The sequence below is a fragment of the Manacus candei genome, unplaced genomic scaffold (genome assembly GCF_025592945.1).
Source record: "Manacus candei isolate 608988 ecotype Guabito, Panama unplaced genomic scaffold, ASM2559294v1 h1tg000003l, whole genome shotgun sequence".
NCBI lineage: Eukaryota > Metazoa > Chordata > Aves > Passeriformes > Pipridae > Manacus > Manacus candei.
The window spans coordinates 5197193-5213526 of NW_026138051.1; positions in this window are offsets into that span (position 1 = coordinate 5197193).

Below are 16334 nucleotides of genomic sequence, written 5' to 3' on the forward strand. Positions count from 1 at the left end.
TTGCTCTGGTGCAGGTTTGCCATCAGGTTTCCCTTGGTTTTCTCAGGATATATGTCTGAAGTCTGAGATTTCAAAATCCACAGGCACTTTTGAAAATCTTGGTTCCTTATATATTCCCACAGTGCTCCAATAACTGTGTAGTCTTGAATTTACTTAGCACTAAGTGCTGCTACAAGGGTCAGGACAGTACAAGGCTACAAAGTCAATATAATAGTGTTGCACAGATACCAACCTGGCTTTTAACAAGCTGCGGCACAGTCAGCAACACCGTGGTGACAGAAGCATGTTATCCATCAGAGGCTGGATAATAATCATCACCAATTCATTCACTTTCTTGAGAGAGCTTTGCAACCAGTGGTGGCCACTCTATCTTTTGCTACTGTGCTCACCCCACACAGAGTATGTGGCCTGAAGCGAGTTCAGCCACACTCATGGCTACAGGAGGAACAGAAGAACCCTCCTGGCTGACTTACCTCCACATGGACCATCCACGTCACGAACTCAGACATGGTTCCAGGATCCCTGCCCTCACCAACAAGCTGAAAGCTGCCTTTACTTGGGGCTGCAGGGGGGAACCCAGAGACTGTGCTTGCTGCAGTGCAACCTCACGCCAGCCAGAAGAGTCGTGCAGAGGAAGGTGGAGAAAAAAGAAATCACCGAGAATTAATCAAGCCATCATCAGTGGCTCCAGGTGCAATAGCTGTACAAGAAAAACAAATAAATCAACCCATGGTTAAAAATAGCCTTTTTGATTACTGTCTTCAGTCTTCGTCTAAAGACATCGTAACGACATAGTGTTCTCTCAGGAAGTAACCCTTGGTCCATACTTTACAGCTCCTGCCCTTAGAGCCAGTCAATACTCACAGAAGGTAGAGAGGTAGGTTGATCAGAGGTAAAAGAGACCTGTACTATACACATTAGCCCCTGCTGGACCCCTGGACGCTGCCCACAGGGGACAAATGCCCCGCACCTTCATGGCCACGCACCAGCCTTCACAGCCAAAAAGCCACGTCAAGCGAGTGCAGCCATCAGCCACAGCCCACGGAGCGCTCACTTTGGGCAGCTGACCTCGTAGGAGATGCTCATATGGATGCCCGCGTGTCCCAACAGGGGCTGCAGCGCTGCACCTCTGAACTCGCCTGAACTCTGCAAAGGTACCCCCAGCACAGGCGCGTCCCTCCCTCGGGGCAGCCGCCGGTCCCGGGGGGCTCTGCTGCCGCTCGGGTCCCGACGGCGTCCCCGAACCGGGAGAGAGATGGAAGGGGCAAAGCAGGGACACAAGTAACGCGTTTAATTGTAACTCCTTCAGGCTAATTTTTAAACGTCACCGCCCCCTTAACAGAAGAACCCACGCTGTCACCAGCGTCGCCGTTTCCGAGCAGGTTCTCACCGAGGGCTCTCCGGCCGAGGGGGAAAATCTCGAGTTTGAGGCTCAGAACCGACCCCGGCGGGGCCCGGCCCGCCGAGCCGCGGGGCACGGCGCCACCTGCTGCCCCCGCCGGGCACTGCAGGCGCGGCCCGGCCGGGAGCGGGGCCGGGAGCGGGGCCGGGAGCGGGGCCGGGAGCGGGGCCGGGAGCGGGGCCGGGAGCGGGGCCGGGAGCGGGGCCGGGAGCGGGGCCGGGAGCGGGGCCGGGAGCGGGGCCGGGACTCACGTTAAACTCACAGCCCCGGCTGCTCCATCACGGTCAGGCAGCGGGCGCTCCCGTTGCCCCCGCGAACGGTCCGTCCGTCCCGCAGCCCCGCCGAGCCCGTGCCCCCAGCCACGGCCCGAGGCGGTAAATGCGACCACTGAGTCCCAGGGCTTGTGTTTGAACCCCCAGGTGGCCTCAGCTAATCTTAACTGTGGCATCTTCCCGTGCCCATGTCCTGGGGGGAAAGGGCAAAGGGGAGTAAGCAGCACCTGTGTCCATCTGTCCTATTTTGATACAATCTCTGTTATATTTTCTTTATCGATCATCCCAGTTATTAGTCATAGAATCACAGAATACCCTGAGCTGGAAAGGGCCTACAAGGATCATCGAAGTCCAACTCCTGGCCCTGCACAGGACAGCCCCAAGAATCCCATTATGTGCCTGAGAGCATTTTTTTCCAAACACTTCTTGAAGACTGTCAGGCTGTGGGGCTGTAACCACTGTCCCAGGGAGCCTGTTCCAGCACCCAACCACCCTCTGGATGAAGAACCTTTTCCTAATATACAACCTAGACCTCCCCTGATACAGCTCCATGCCCATCATGTCACTGAGAGAGAAGAGATCAGTGCTGCCCCTCCACTTCCCCTTGAGAGGAAGCTGTAGACTCCAATGAGGTCTGCCCTCAGTCTCCTCAGCTGGCCCAGACTTTTCAGCCTCTCCTCACACCAAAGTCTTCCCCTGGATCCAACTGGTGGATAATAAACCCCCACATTATTACATGAAGAGTCCATCATATGTAAACCAGTCCCACCAGTGCTGGGCACCACAGTGAGGCACCTCAGCCCTACTGCCCCCAACATGCACTGCTGGGCCCTACATATCCCACAGGGCCTGCTCAGATGTGCAGTCCTTCCTTTCCTGCATTTACTCAAGCAATATTCATTGCACCTTTACCACAAATTAAACACTGTTTGAAGCGTAATGCCATCTACTCTTAAAGAGGAAAAATCACTCTGATTATGCTCCTTGCTTGCAGCTTCTGTTTGCTTGCTCCAGCATTCTTCTGCAGCTCAGTGTTTACATAGGATACACAACCTGTAAGTCTAAGATTTGATTATACAGAAAGACGTTCCAGGAACGTTACACATGAATACATGGCCTCAGTGTAGTCTGATTCATCCAGATTAATTTTTTCAGACTTCTGACCTCACATCATTTGCCCAAGAATGTTCTCATTTGTCCAAGTACCACCAACTCTGACAGCAACAAGTCCTCACCCCATAACTATGTGTCCTCCTGCTGGCATCTGGCTCAAGGAGTCTCTGGCAATTACAAAGAATAAGAGTTGGAGCTTTTCTGAGCTTGCAAGGAGAAGATACATGGTCCCTACTGGAAAATCCTGAAAACCGTGTAGTTCTTCTGAAATAATGCTTGAAAATAGATCTTCTGACTCACTAAATATTGAGTCACTGACCTGGCTCCACAGGATGAACCACAATCCTGCACTGTCCAGACCTCCATTGTTGGCTCAACACACCACAGCCACTCAACATCAGCAACCACATCCAGCCAGAAACTCACTGCCCAAAAGCCTCAGGATCTGCACAGTGCAGTCTTCTCCCTTATACCAGGTGAATCGTGGCTATGGATGGTGTTGTGCTTTCTCCCGTCCTCCATTCATCGAGAACAGTGTACTGTCCCAACAGAAGTGCCAAATTTGGTACTGGGATAACAGAAAGAATTCAAGTAGCATTGACACTTCCACAGCATAATAATCAATAGTGATTGCGTATCTCAACCACCTTGTAAACAAGCAGCAATGAACATGCACTTTGACATGAGCAAGACAACAAAGTTTCAATGTCTCTAGGTTATTTCTTGCTTTTTAATCAATATAGGTTGATATAACCCACCTCTGCTGTACTCTTCTACCAGTGTGGCACATCCATCAGCTGTTTGTTGGACTGGCATCTCTACACACCTCTACTGTTGAAATAAAGACAAGAAAGGAAGGGGATTGGAAACATGATTCAAATCTTAAACATAACTTGACAACTACTAGACAAAAGATAACAGGGTGACATTTCCATAAACTTATACATGATATAGGTGTATGTGAGTTAAACCAGCAAAAGGACATGGCACAGATCTTTTCTGTTCTCTTAGAGGACTTTAATGTCATTTAATGGGCCTCACTGAAAAGATGGGGCCAACAGTTACAAATGTAACCACAGCCTTGCAAAAGTTTGGTTCAAACTCGTAATCAGCTAAGCATAGCTGGTGTAGTGTTGGGGAAGTCATTAAACTCCAGAGCTTTCATGTAGTCAGTGGTGCAGTTATGAAATTTGCAAAAGAATTAAGGAAATTGTTAGAAAAAAATATGTCTCTTCTCAGTGGTTGCATTGTCCAAGGGAAAAAAAGAGAAACACCTCACATGTGTGCTGTGAAAAGAAGCTCACTGAAATCTGTGATACCATGGTAATGGAGATTCTTTTGATTTTTGGCTACTTCCTTCATCAATGGGCTTATTACTGTAAAAAAAATTAAAGAAGAAAACAAAATACAAATATTTATCGGTGAGTTCCATTAAAAATTCAGAATATTACCATTATTTTCAGCTATGTTAAAAAAAGCATGTTATTACTGAGATGGATCACTTATCCATCTTTATTAATAATTCCCTATTGTGAAAAAGACGAGTATCATTTTCCTTACACCTTTAGGGAACAAACAATTTTCCCATTTTCTACGACACTAATACACTTTTAATGGCTGTAAATTGTACACACATAAGAAGTGAAAGATTCCTATCATTTCAATCTATATGAAAGTTTCAGCTGCAGCATTTACCGTATTCTGACTCACTGATTTTAAAATTACACAAATGCCCCCACAGATCTTTTGAATTAAAACAAGATACGGCTTCTGGCTTAAAGTGTTATCCTCCTGAGGTAGGCAGATTCCAGCATTTTTTCCACATCAAATGAGCATTTCTTGAGACAATTTGACTGGTACCCATTGCCCACGTGTATCAAATGACCTGATCTGGAGCAGGATGTTGATTCATCACCACATCAGGCAATGAATTTCCTTGGGCCACACCAGCAGCAAGGGTAGCTGAAAGAGAGGGAGGGTTGAACAAACCCTTCAACCAACACAAAAAGGAGAAAGCAGTAGCTGTGATGAGACTCGAGGATTCAAAAATCCTTGTAAGACCACTCACGGTGCAGTGTAAAATCCACGCTCTTTGTCAGAATTTATACCGCAGTCAGAGGCCAATTTAGTGTTACCTTATTTGTGACAGTAGATCTACTGCTGCAGTCTACAATCCACCATGAGCACATTTCTCTCTCTGCTGGCTTTCTGCAACCTAATGGTGAGACACCAACTGTTACTAATCAAATTATTAGTAGCTGGAATAGATGCACAGGAATGGCCCATCCTAGAATCCTTCTCTTAGCAAGACCTTGTTGGAGATGAGAATGGGCAGCTGTGTGAGAAATTACAACAGTGCAAATAGCATGTCACTACTGAGCTTCAAACCCATGTTTTCCAAAACTTCTCCCAACACCCTCTTCCAGCCTCCACCTTGTGGAGTAACAGGCACCCAAAATGAAGAAAGCAGGCAGGGGCTATTTGCACTCAGTGCTTGAGGAGTGTATTTCTGCACTGTGAACCTGTGTCCTTTTATTAAAGGTCATTCATCAGGTGCAACGTCAAAATACAACTTGTCTTCTGAACTGGTGGTACAAAATGTCTCAGATGTAACTAAAAAACCTCCCAGTAACTAGGGGGGAAGAGCATGCTCTATTTTGGAGGGGAGGGAGGGACAAAAGAGAGAGAGACACAGAGTCAGAGGTCACCACAGAGCAGATAAACTCAGAAGATATGGCTTCTGGAGGAGAACAATACATTCGTAATACAATTATGGCAGAATGGGAAAAAGACTGATAAACTAAATAGCCTTAACTCACTCCCCAAGTTCTAAGTGGTGATGTGTTCACTGGTTTAACTTTCCACCAAGATTACAGCTGTGTGACACTGGAGCCTATGAATTTAGATAGCTCATTGGTTGTAGGAGACTAAACACGTACCCGTATCAAGTATGTTTTCAGATCCTTCAAACATGAGGAGAATTCAGGTAGATTATCATGTGCTACTGCCGCCTGCAGTCTCTGACACAGCTCTGAATTTCTATTACAGCTTTTATACATAACTTTCAGACTTCATTAATTCTGGTGGAATTATGATTCGTCTTTCACTTTTTTTAAGGTTATGTGTGACAAAAAAATTATGCTTTCAATTTGTAAAACCAAATACCTACGTGGGACCTGTCGCCACCAACAGAAGCTCCAAACAATCACACTGATGGGGTTAATTGGCATTTTAAAATAAATCACTGCCTCCAGATTGATTTATTTCCCCCCTTCTCTTTACACAACATTACGGCGTTTCTCTATAATTATTCAATGCTAAGTTCATGGGTTTGAAGCAGACGACTGCCGACTTAGGAAATGGTGTTTGATTTGTTGCCATGGAAACATCTTGCTGTAGATGTACTCTAATCCCATGACAACTCTGTCTCTCAAGAACCATTTTTTCTGACATAATAAAAATCTGATCAAGGTCAGATTTAATAACAATCTCAGTTCTCAGACTTTATTTCGCAAAGCTTTAGCAGAGCTATTTTTTTTTTTCTGAAGGGATTCTCTGGAAACTTTGTTTATTTTCTTAGCCAGACTGGAATTTATTCCCTAAAATACATAAACCTGGTGTGGTGTCATGTAAATTTACAGTGCACCTTTTGTTATGGTATAATTGCATCATTAAAAGAAAGTTACTTATAATTGTTTATATTGTCTTGACAGATGTTAACATTTTACATAACATTGTTCCCACTAATACATACATTTAGGATATCAATAATGCTTATCATTTCCTAACAACTGGTGTTTACATAGTAGCAAATGCCAGCGTAGCTTAACTTTTCATTGAGCTACATGTTTCATACTATAATGCTTTTCTGAACTGTTTATCACAGGCACATACAAACCTATAGGACCAGAGACAAGCACCAGTGTTTTATGTGTTCCACCAAAAAATAAAACCAACATACGTGCAGAAGAGTCATATTAACAAAAAAAAAAAAAGTGACTTGGAAATGAGGGACTTGTCAAGAACTCAGGTATAAGTTTGGGAATTTTTTTCCCCTCCTTGACACAACTGTATTTGTCCTTCGGCACTTCAGTACCCACTGAACTGCCTTTGAACAGTAACAGCTCCCTGGGAAGAGAGACTCAGCTAAATCAGCTCAGCTACACACTTAAGGCTGGGCTTTCACGAGACAGTTAGCGCCTGAAAATGCTGAGAGACAAGAAGGTTTCAGAAACACCTTTTCATCAACTCCAGCTCAGCCCCTGGGCAACTGAGTCCTTAGGATTATATAGTCCCGACAGGTGGGGGAGGAACCAAACTTGGATAACCCTTGGGGACTTCTCCATTTGTGCTGCCTGTCCAGAATGACCTTAGAGCCCCTAGAGAGAGATTTTACAAGTTCATCTCACCCTAAAACACATACCAAAAAGAGATCAAGTAAAAATCACAGCCTAAAAAACACATGATTTCTACTGATTGTTAAAGAAATTCAAACTAATTCAGAGTCAAATATCTCAGATCTGTCCCAAAAGCACCATCTGCAAACCAGGTCTGATACAGTGAAGAGAATGGGAAGAATACACCCTTCCTACAGCAAAAATTTTTTTATCCATATCTATTTAGTCTTATGCCTATCGATGCTTCTATCAAAGAAAATATATAATTGACTTCCCTCTGTCAATGCGAATAGTGATCCTGGGACTCCTTAATACATTGCATGGCAATATTTTGTATCACAACTACCCATATTTCTTCTTATTCCCCCAAGCACAGCTTCACACATATAGATGACTTCTTTTGTCTGTATCTTTTCAACCACCCAACACTGGACTCTTTGATCTGCTCTGGAAATTGGTATCACACCCTTGTGACAGGCATTCAGCAGCCTGTGTTACAGTACTGCTTTGGATCCACAGGCCACTGTGGATTATGCAAGACACTCTACAAGATAAATGGCAGGAAGTCCTCACCTCAAAAAGACAGGTAATGGTCTCTGCCCAGTGGGTTTCTGGCAATCAGGTTCAAGGACTGATGTATCATGGCAAAGAGAATTACTGGGACCAGTGCAAAAATATAAGGACTCTGTTCAGAAAACTTTTATACTGTCATGCAGTTATACCACAAAGATATATGAAACCACAGAAACCGTCATTTTACGTAAGGATTGTAACAAATTTTGTGCATTATTAACGTGTTCGAAACCAACAGCTTTTCCATATTGATTTTCAAGTGTGGCACCACAGGCAGAATATAAACCCTTCTTATAGCCCAGAAAAAAACTGAGCTACATCTGTTCTTTGACATTACAGGTGATAAAGCATCACTTTGATGGCTCAGCTGAGATCAGAGCACATCCTAGGTACCACATAGACACACACTAAGATACAGCATCTGCCCTGCAGAGCTTTCATTTTAAGTACTGTGAGACAGAGTGAAAAAGGAATTATTCATATTCCTGTACTATAGGTCAGGAAGCTGAACCTTGGGCTTTAAGTACAAGATTGTCCTTCCTTTTGCATTATCAGTGTAAACAAGGATTATTGTCAGTACTATTGTGGTCAAATAAGAAAATCTGAGGCAGCTTCAGTGAAGATTATATTGTGGCATACAACCTGTTTAAAGTATTCATGCTTGGCCCCCAGGCACAGAGACAGAAAATACAGATGTTACTGCTGTCGAACTTTAAGGTACTGATCACAAACCCTGAGCCCTTTCTGCTGATGTTGTAAACGTGTACGCATTTACACACACCAAAAGATGGTTTCTGCTCTGGAAAGCAAAGGGTCCCATGAGGATACAGCTGCAAGATCCACGTGTCAGTAAATACAACATCGCTGGGCTGTCACTCTCAGCATTCAATCTCCAGGTGAAAATGCAACATAACAGAAAAGGCCACCCAGCAGGACGAGTCAGTCAGGCACTCTGCAGCAAAGGGAACAGCAAATCCCATTCACCCAGGCTGCCCTGCCACCCTCTTCAATAGAGTCAGCTAAAGGATTTGTGCTCTTCTCCATGCTTACCTTCAAGCCTAAAGAAAGAGGGGTTTAGTGACTTATCCCAGTGAGTGGACCAAGATTGTACAATAGCTGAGAGGTGTGAAGACACAGAACAAAAGGACGCTTGAAACTAAAGCGATCAGAAGTTGCTTCTACAGTAAAGATGATCAATGTCTATTTTTCTTCTGTGTACTCCAAGTAGGATCCCCAATCCAACCTGATAAACACTGGAACTTGATCACTAACTACCAAGAACAAGTTACAGACAAAAAAGCATCAATTCCAAATATTGGCTGATTTTTCTATTATTTTTTCTCGGAAAGAATGTCAATCCTCATCTATTTTTATCCAAGCTTTTTCTATAGAAAAATGAAAATTATCTGAAGAAATCTGTGGGTTTTTCTTTGGGTTTGGGTTGTGTCTTTTTGGGGGGGGGGGTCTGGCAGGGAAGAGGGGAGGAGGTGCAGGGAAGGAAGGGATTTCAGAGCCCCTATTTGGAGCACTTGTAAAAACAAAGTTGCCTTGACAACTGTAGCCATCTTTACATAGTAATTCTCTTTGCAGAGTAGAAGGCTGTTTTAATTCCTTGTTTTTTCTCTCTGTCTACAAGGAGATCCCCTCCCACTCCCAGGTAAGGTTCTGTCATGCATACACTGGTTTTACTTCAGTGTACACCCAGAGTACAGCCTGTTCTCATTGACTAAATCTGGAGTTTTAATAGATGTTATTTGACTTTTAAAAGCATTTCATATTAAGATTTTCAGATTTAATTGACAGATATTCAATTTCAAAGTCCTACTCTCCCTTCATAAATTGCTAATAGTATTTTATCCGAAACAGAGCTAACTTAATAAACAGATGAAACTTTGTTGTCATTTCAGCTGCTCAGAGCTCTGGGCTGTATATAATTGCTCTCTTCATTTTACAGTTCTTCTGCTTCAGATTAAACTTTTTCAGGATGTTGCAACGCCAAAACACACGTTCTGACAGGAAACTGGCATCAAAGGTAAAGGGCTCACAGACATGTTTGGTGCTTTGAAACCGTAGGAAGAGAAGTAACTGCTTAATTTACAACAGTCATTGCAGAGGAAGAGAGGAGGGGATGAAACAAAACACTGACTAAGGGACTGGAAGGAGCACTCAGCTCTGGCACATCAGTGCCACACAGAATAGGCACAGGCTACCCACAGAGGTGGGGGATGCACCATCCATGGAAACATTCCTGGTCAGGTTGGACAGAAATCTGAGCAGCCTGATCTACTCAAAGATATCCCAGCTCATTACAAGGGTGACGGACTATACAACCTCTAAAGGTCCCCTTCCAACCCAAACCATTCTGTGATTCTCCCCTTGGAATTCTGAATATTCTTCAGATTGAAAGAAAACACCAAGGGAGGGAAATCCTTTTCTGCAACAAAATAAAAGAACAGCCAAATAAAATAATTCATCATGATAAAAATTTCTTCATGCTGGGGGCTGGGAGGGGTATGTGTGTGTGTGTGGCTTCCATTAAAGAATTTGAATTTTTCAAGGAGAACAGACATTTTCCACCAAGCTTTTGATGCAGTTTTCCACTTAGTAAAAAATGGTTTTCACGGATTGTCTTTAAATAGCTCTAGTTATAACAACAGCACCCACACATCTTCATGCTCACCTTTACAGGAATCAATGTATAAATTTATAACAGAAGATTTGTGGAGATGTATGTTAAATCATCCAGACTCCACCCTTCTGGCAGCTCTCCCTGGGGAATAGGCAAAGACCTAAGAAAGGCAATTCTTGTTACACACACACACACACACAAGTCCCTCAAACAAAAAGCCACATGCTGCATTATGGTACCTGGGTACACACTTGCTTCCTTCTCCACCTCCAACACCCCGTGGCAGCATTTCCAGAATGAATTCATACAAAATCTGGTCTTTGTCACCTCAGGGTGCAGAACTGGCAATTCTATTTCCTCAGTTTGAAGGTTTGAGGCAGGCCCTTGCAGGTTCATCAAGGGAAGTAGGTGGCAAATACAGCTAAGAAGGGATCTTTCCACAGTTGGCCACCTGCAGCCAAACTCACCCTGTAGAGCACTGCTGGATCCCCACATACTGTTGGAAGAAAACAGTGGAGCAACAGTTGGGAATGAAGCCAAAATAGATGTGTGTGTGTGTGTGTGTGTACATACATAAACACAGACAGAAGAGCAAACACAATGATCAGGCACATGAACGTGAAATACAGTTTTAAAAGGTTCAAGAATAATTGTAGAATGTCCTGGTTAAATACTATTTTGGTTCAATGAAATATTTTGTTGCCATCAGATTTTGAAGAAGCAGAAATTAACTTATGGCACTTTTTTTCCCCTCACAGTCAAAATATTCATAGGCAAATATTCTCATTTTTCTGTTTACAAAACTATGGACTATTTATTTTCATTGAAATTGTTATTCTTGGTGAATAATACAAAAATAGACTTGTATTTTAATAATCTTTTTTTAACCACACCTTAAAATGTTTGAAATAAAGACTGATCGCTTATGAACTGGATACCAATACAAAAATTGTTTTGTTTTGGTTCTTTTTCAAAAATAAACTTTTGTCTGGGATCAGTTCTTCAGTCAAGTGATAAGGGAATCTTTAGAACAGTCTAAAACATTGTGATCCACTGCAGCTTTTACTTGGATGTGTTGAGTAAACTACTACAAGCCACATATTACTCTGAGCCTCAGTTTCCTTTGTTGTAAAAGACTACAATAAGCCTGTCTTTAAAAAGCACTCTAAGGTCTGCAGATAAAGTAAACCATATGATAATTGCATCCAAGCAACCAACAGCAAAATGTGGTTCATCTCCCACATTAGTATCTGAATAAACATAGAATATGTTTATATTAGTAGTTAAATACATAGAAACAGATAATCAGATGGGAGAAACCTATTTTCATAGGAATGACATGTAATGATAAGGATATTTATTATACTTTTGGAAGGACAAAAGAAAATAAAGATGAGTGGACATACATCTAACTTCTTTTCTAGGGCTGTATCTTGTTTCTTAAATCAACTGGCCCCTATTCCTCCTACTCAGAGGAATCTTTGATAATTCACATGTGAAATTAAAGGCATCTTATTTATTCAGTTATTTATTATTCTCTGTAAAATGAGTTAGGAATTTGTCCCTGTGAATAATGTTAGCCATAATAGTTAATTTACTCCTATTCATTGGCAGTAATAAAAATGTACAAGGGGATGCAGAAACATTATTATTTCTTGCTTGAAGTGCAATTTCATGTGGTGAGAAAAACATGCTAATATGCTGCAAAGTGCTACAGGAATTTAGTTCTCAAAGGAATGGTGGTATTAAATGTATTCTGACAAGAAGGGGCTTTGGAAGGGAAACATTTATCTTCATAAAGTCATTAAATTTACTGAGCAGCACTGCATTCTTACTGCAATCTGCTCACTCCATTAAAGGCAGAGCTGTGGAACGGTCTCTGCTGTATTAGGAGCATCTACATTTTTGAAAATTGTAATAATGGGGGGAAAAGAAGACTCAAGGAGGGGGAAATAATATGTCCTTTAAGAGAACCTTCTGCATTAAAAAAAAAAAAGCACCAAAAAACCCCCACAACACAAACCCACAAAAAGCTTCAGAAATCACCACTCAAAAAGAACAAGTTTCACTGCCTACCTCTGGAAAGAAATATATTTTAGGGGAATTTTGCAAGATAAGACTTTAAAACACTGCAATGAGGACTAATGGCTTTGAAGGCATTGGCAGCACATAACTGGTTTGTGAGTGGTGTTCAAAGTAAAGAGGTGGGAAGAGCAGCTTTGCACATCATATTTGATCTGTAGTTACCTGTTCATGCCCAGGCTTATGGCAGTGAAATGGAATTAGGGCAAGCAGAGAACTCCTGAAACTGGAGATTCTCTTCTCAGTGCCGTTGCTCATGCAGTTGGTTACTTTGTTTTTCTTTGTCCTTGATAGCTATATATATTTTAAGCAAAAATATAAAGTCTGTGTGTATTGCAGTGCTTCAGTAACATTTTGGGTGAAGTCCAAAGTTCAGATAACCCAATCCAAAAGCTTGGGTCAAAGTCACACCACAATAATCTGCACAATTATGAAGAAGAAGGTCCTTCCTTCAGAGGAAGCAGGGCAATTTCTCTCATGCCTCAGATGTGAAAATTGTTGCAGGCACTAGAACCAGACCACACATGTTATTCTTTTCTAGTTCCATTATAACCTTTTTAATGACCTCCAATGCACCTGTCAGAGAAGGAAACTACCTGTGCTTGTTCTGATTATGGCAAACATCAAGAACAGAAAGTCAATTAAATAGCAGTCAAATATGACAGCAACACTGCAAAATCGTATTTCTGAACAACAGCCAGAGCCATCCACAACATGGTTACTGTGGGCTTCTTACATCAGTGTCACAGGGTGTCAAAGCTCTCCAGGAATTCATTCAAAACAAGGCAGCAGAAAACCATAACATTAACACCACAAACCCACCTGCCCTCCCAACCACAAAATGATAGGGACAGAGAAACACCTCAACAAGAACAACTACACAAGTATCAGAACCTGAACCTCATGCTCAGCATGACTGAATCTAAAGCCAAGGAAGACCAATACTCAATACCCTTTTTCACTACAAAGGGGGATTATCATACCTCCTTTAAATGATTTAGTTATAACCACACCCACAGAGTCTCTCAAAAACTCAGAAATGTTTTTGCCTGGCTTGTGAAAGCAAAATAAGGTGTTGATAGAACTAACAGAGCCCATTGTCAGAGGCTGAATGCAAGAGGCTTTGAGTGGTGCAAGGCCCAGAAGTCTAGGTAGTAACTGACTTTTGGGTCTAGTAGGTCTGAAGAATGACTTTCTAATGGGTGTACACCACAAGTGCATCGGTTCTGCAGATTAGTGCCCTCCCACAGTTAACATCTGGGTTAAAGGGCTGAACCTCCTGGCTTTGTTGTGTCTCTAGATGTGCCAGATAAATACAGTGGGTAGAAGTTAGATAGCCTGCAGAATAACTGTACAATTGTACCAAATTCTAATATACTTGCAGCCAGTTGCAACCTTGCTGTAAAACAGAAGGGGGAAAAAAAAAAACTACATCAGGAAACCACAGACTTCCCTAATGGGTTACAGTGCATAATTGAGTATAAAGAATAGTTATTGCCTGAACTACAGTTGAACTGAGATTTCCAGCTTCCCTAGCAAATGTTCTGCTACCGCTGCTAAGCTATAGCAATAATTTCTAATTGTGTGGGTTTTAAGTGAAAATAGCAAGAAATGCTGTTCGATTGGTTACCGTAAACTATCCCTTCCAATGCTACCAGGTCATTGGAACAAGTCCTGGAATTCAGAGGTCTTTTACCTAAACAACACTAGCAGAAGCTGGAGACTAATGAAGCAGTGCTGCAGTAGCATCACGCCCATTACACGATTAGAGGGACAGCATTGGACACCATGAGATTGTCACACACCTTGCTAATGAACCATGTTTTACACACATTTAATTAATTAATTATGGCTGAAGTCATTCACTGCTAGCCAGCAACTGCTTTATTATACACAAACCTGACCACCTTACAAATACCACACTGGAGTGCTAATGAGCTATTAAGTGGGACTGCACGTTACCAGCAATTTTGTGGGAAATCAAGTAATAAGAGATCAAATATCAAATAAAAGAGCTTTTAATCCAAGTGAGATAATTAATTGCACCTCCTGTCTCACAGCTTTCCTGGTACTTTACAAGAAAAAAAGAGCTTTCTCATCAAGTTAATTTGATCCTATTGCCAAAAACTTTTTTTTAAATTATGAGTGCCATTTAGCAAGTACGACAGGAATTATTATTATTTACATAGCAGATTCTCCATGGAATTCCAATATACTCCAGAGATATCACTCAAATGCACAAGGAAAGACAGACAGTAAGCCCCAAGAGCTGAAGGGTCACCCCTCCAGCAGCAGGACTTGGTGAGCTCTGCACAGAACAATCTGCAATCACCTCTGTGTCCCAAAGCCCCCCTGCACCTGCACTGCTCTGTAGGCCCCCAGGACATTCCAGTCTGGAATAAGAAGGCATTTGTGAACACATTTCCTTATGCACCAGTTGCATTAAAAAAAAAAAAAAAAAAAGGTGATTAGCAACACCATCCAACCTAATTTTAGGTGCTCCCAGACTTAATAAAGTTAATTCTGCTCTGACTTTGTTTTTCCCTTTATCATAAGCATGATCATAAGACAGTATGGAAGATTTGAGGACATTTGAGGAGGTTTAAAGCAGGTTGGGTTTTTTTGGAGTCAGAGAAATCAATAGCCAAGAAGGCCCCAGCTCAATTTTGTAGCCTCAATAGCATTCTTCTTGGGCTTGTGTGTGCAAATGTGTTATAAATCCCTGGGGCCTTGATAGAGCTTTTCTCCTGCAGTTTCAGTCAAATATAGGTTGGCCATGACTTCCATAACACCCATAAAGTGTCAAAAGTAATGTGATGAAAGCATACTTCACTTCTCCCTGGATCCAGAATTAAATGTTCACTATGCTTAAAAGTCTTATTATTTTGCAGTTCACTGGCTCACCCCATCATCTCTGTTATCCAATTATTTCCTTTCTACATGTTTTTTTTTCCCCCCTATAAACCTTCTACTCTTTCAGCATTCTACAGCACATCATTAGTTAATTCCTGTTGACTTTTATCATTTGTACTCTCCCTAATTGGTTTGTCACATTCCTATTTCCTTCTCAATCCCCTTCCATTTTTATTTTCCTACATTCTAACTCCCTCATATTTATTTTCCTCCTACATACACTATGATTTTTATTGATGCTGAATGCAGCCCGCAGGCCAAAAATAATAGTCAGTCCAAAACCAAGTGACCACAGTTCTTCAGTTTTTCACAGATTAATCTCAGAAAAGAGGTTCGATTTGGCTAAATTTCCTTTTCTATATTTCTAGCTACTGAGGAAGCTGCACATACAATAAATATTTAATAGGAAATCCCCTCCAGCTGAATTCAGGCCCCACAGCATCTCATTACCATGTCTTGGAATAGCATCCTCATTGTCACTTGCTTAATTATGCTAAGAAAGAGTTGAATTGTGTGGCTGTTGGGATCAGAAAGTGATTAAATTCACTTGGCAAGACTTTGGATATCTCATTATGGTCCTCATTTAGCACTTCTAATTGAGTCCATTTTTAATATTTTTTTATTTTTTTTTTTAGTTTTCTAGAGTCATGATTTGGAAAAAATCTTTCCATCAACTGCCAATATTTCCTTAACTTTTTCATTATTTCATACAAATTTCTGCCATGAAGAAGAATCATGTAAAGATTAAAAACAATTTGATGACCTACTGCACCTTTAATCTTTTTGAGAGGTTCTCACCCTTACAGAAAAGAGAACTGAAACTCCCTAGAGTAGACACCTACTTTCAGATGGAGTTCTCTTCCCTATGCATTAACACTTGCTGAGAATCTTGCCCTTTATGAATGATCACAAATGACAGCTTGCTCCCAAGAAATCCCCCGACCTCTACTCTT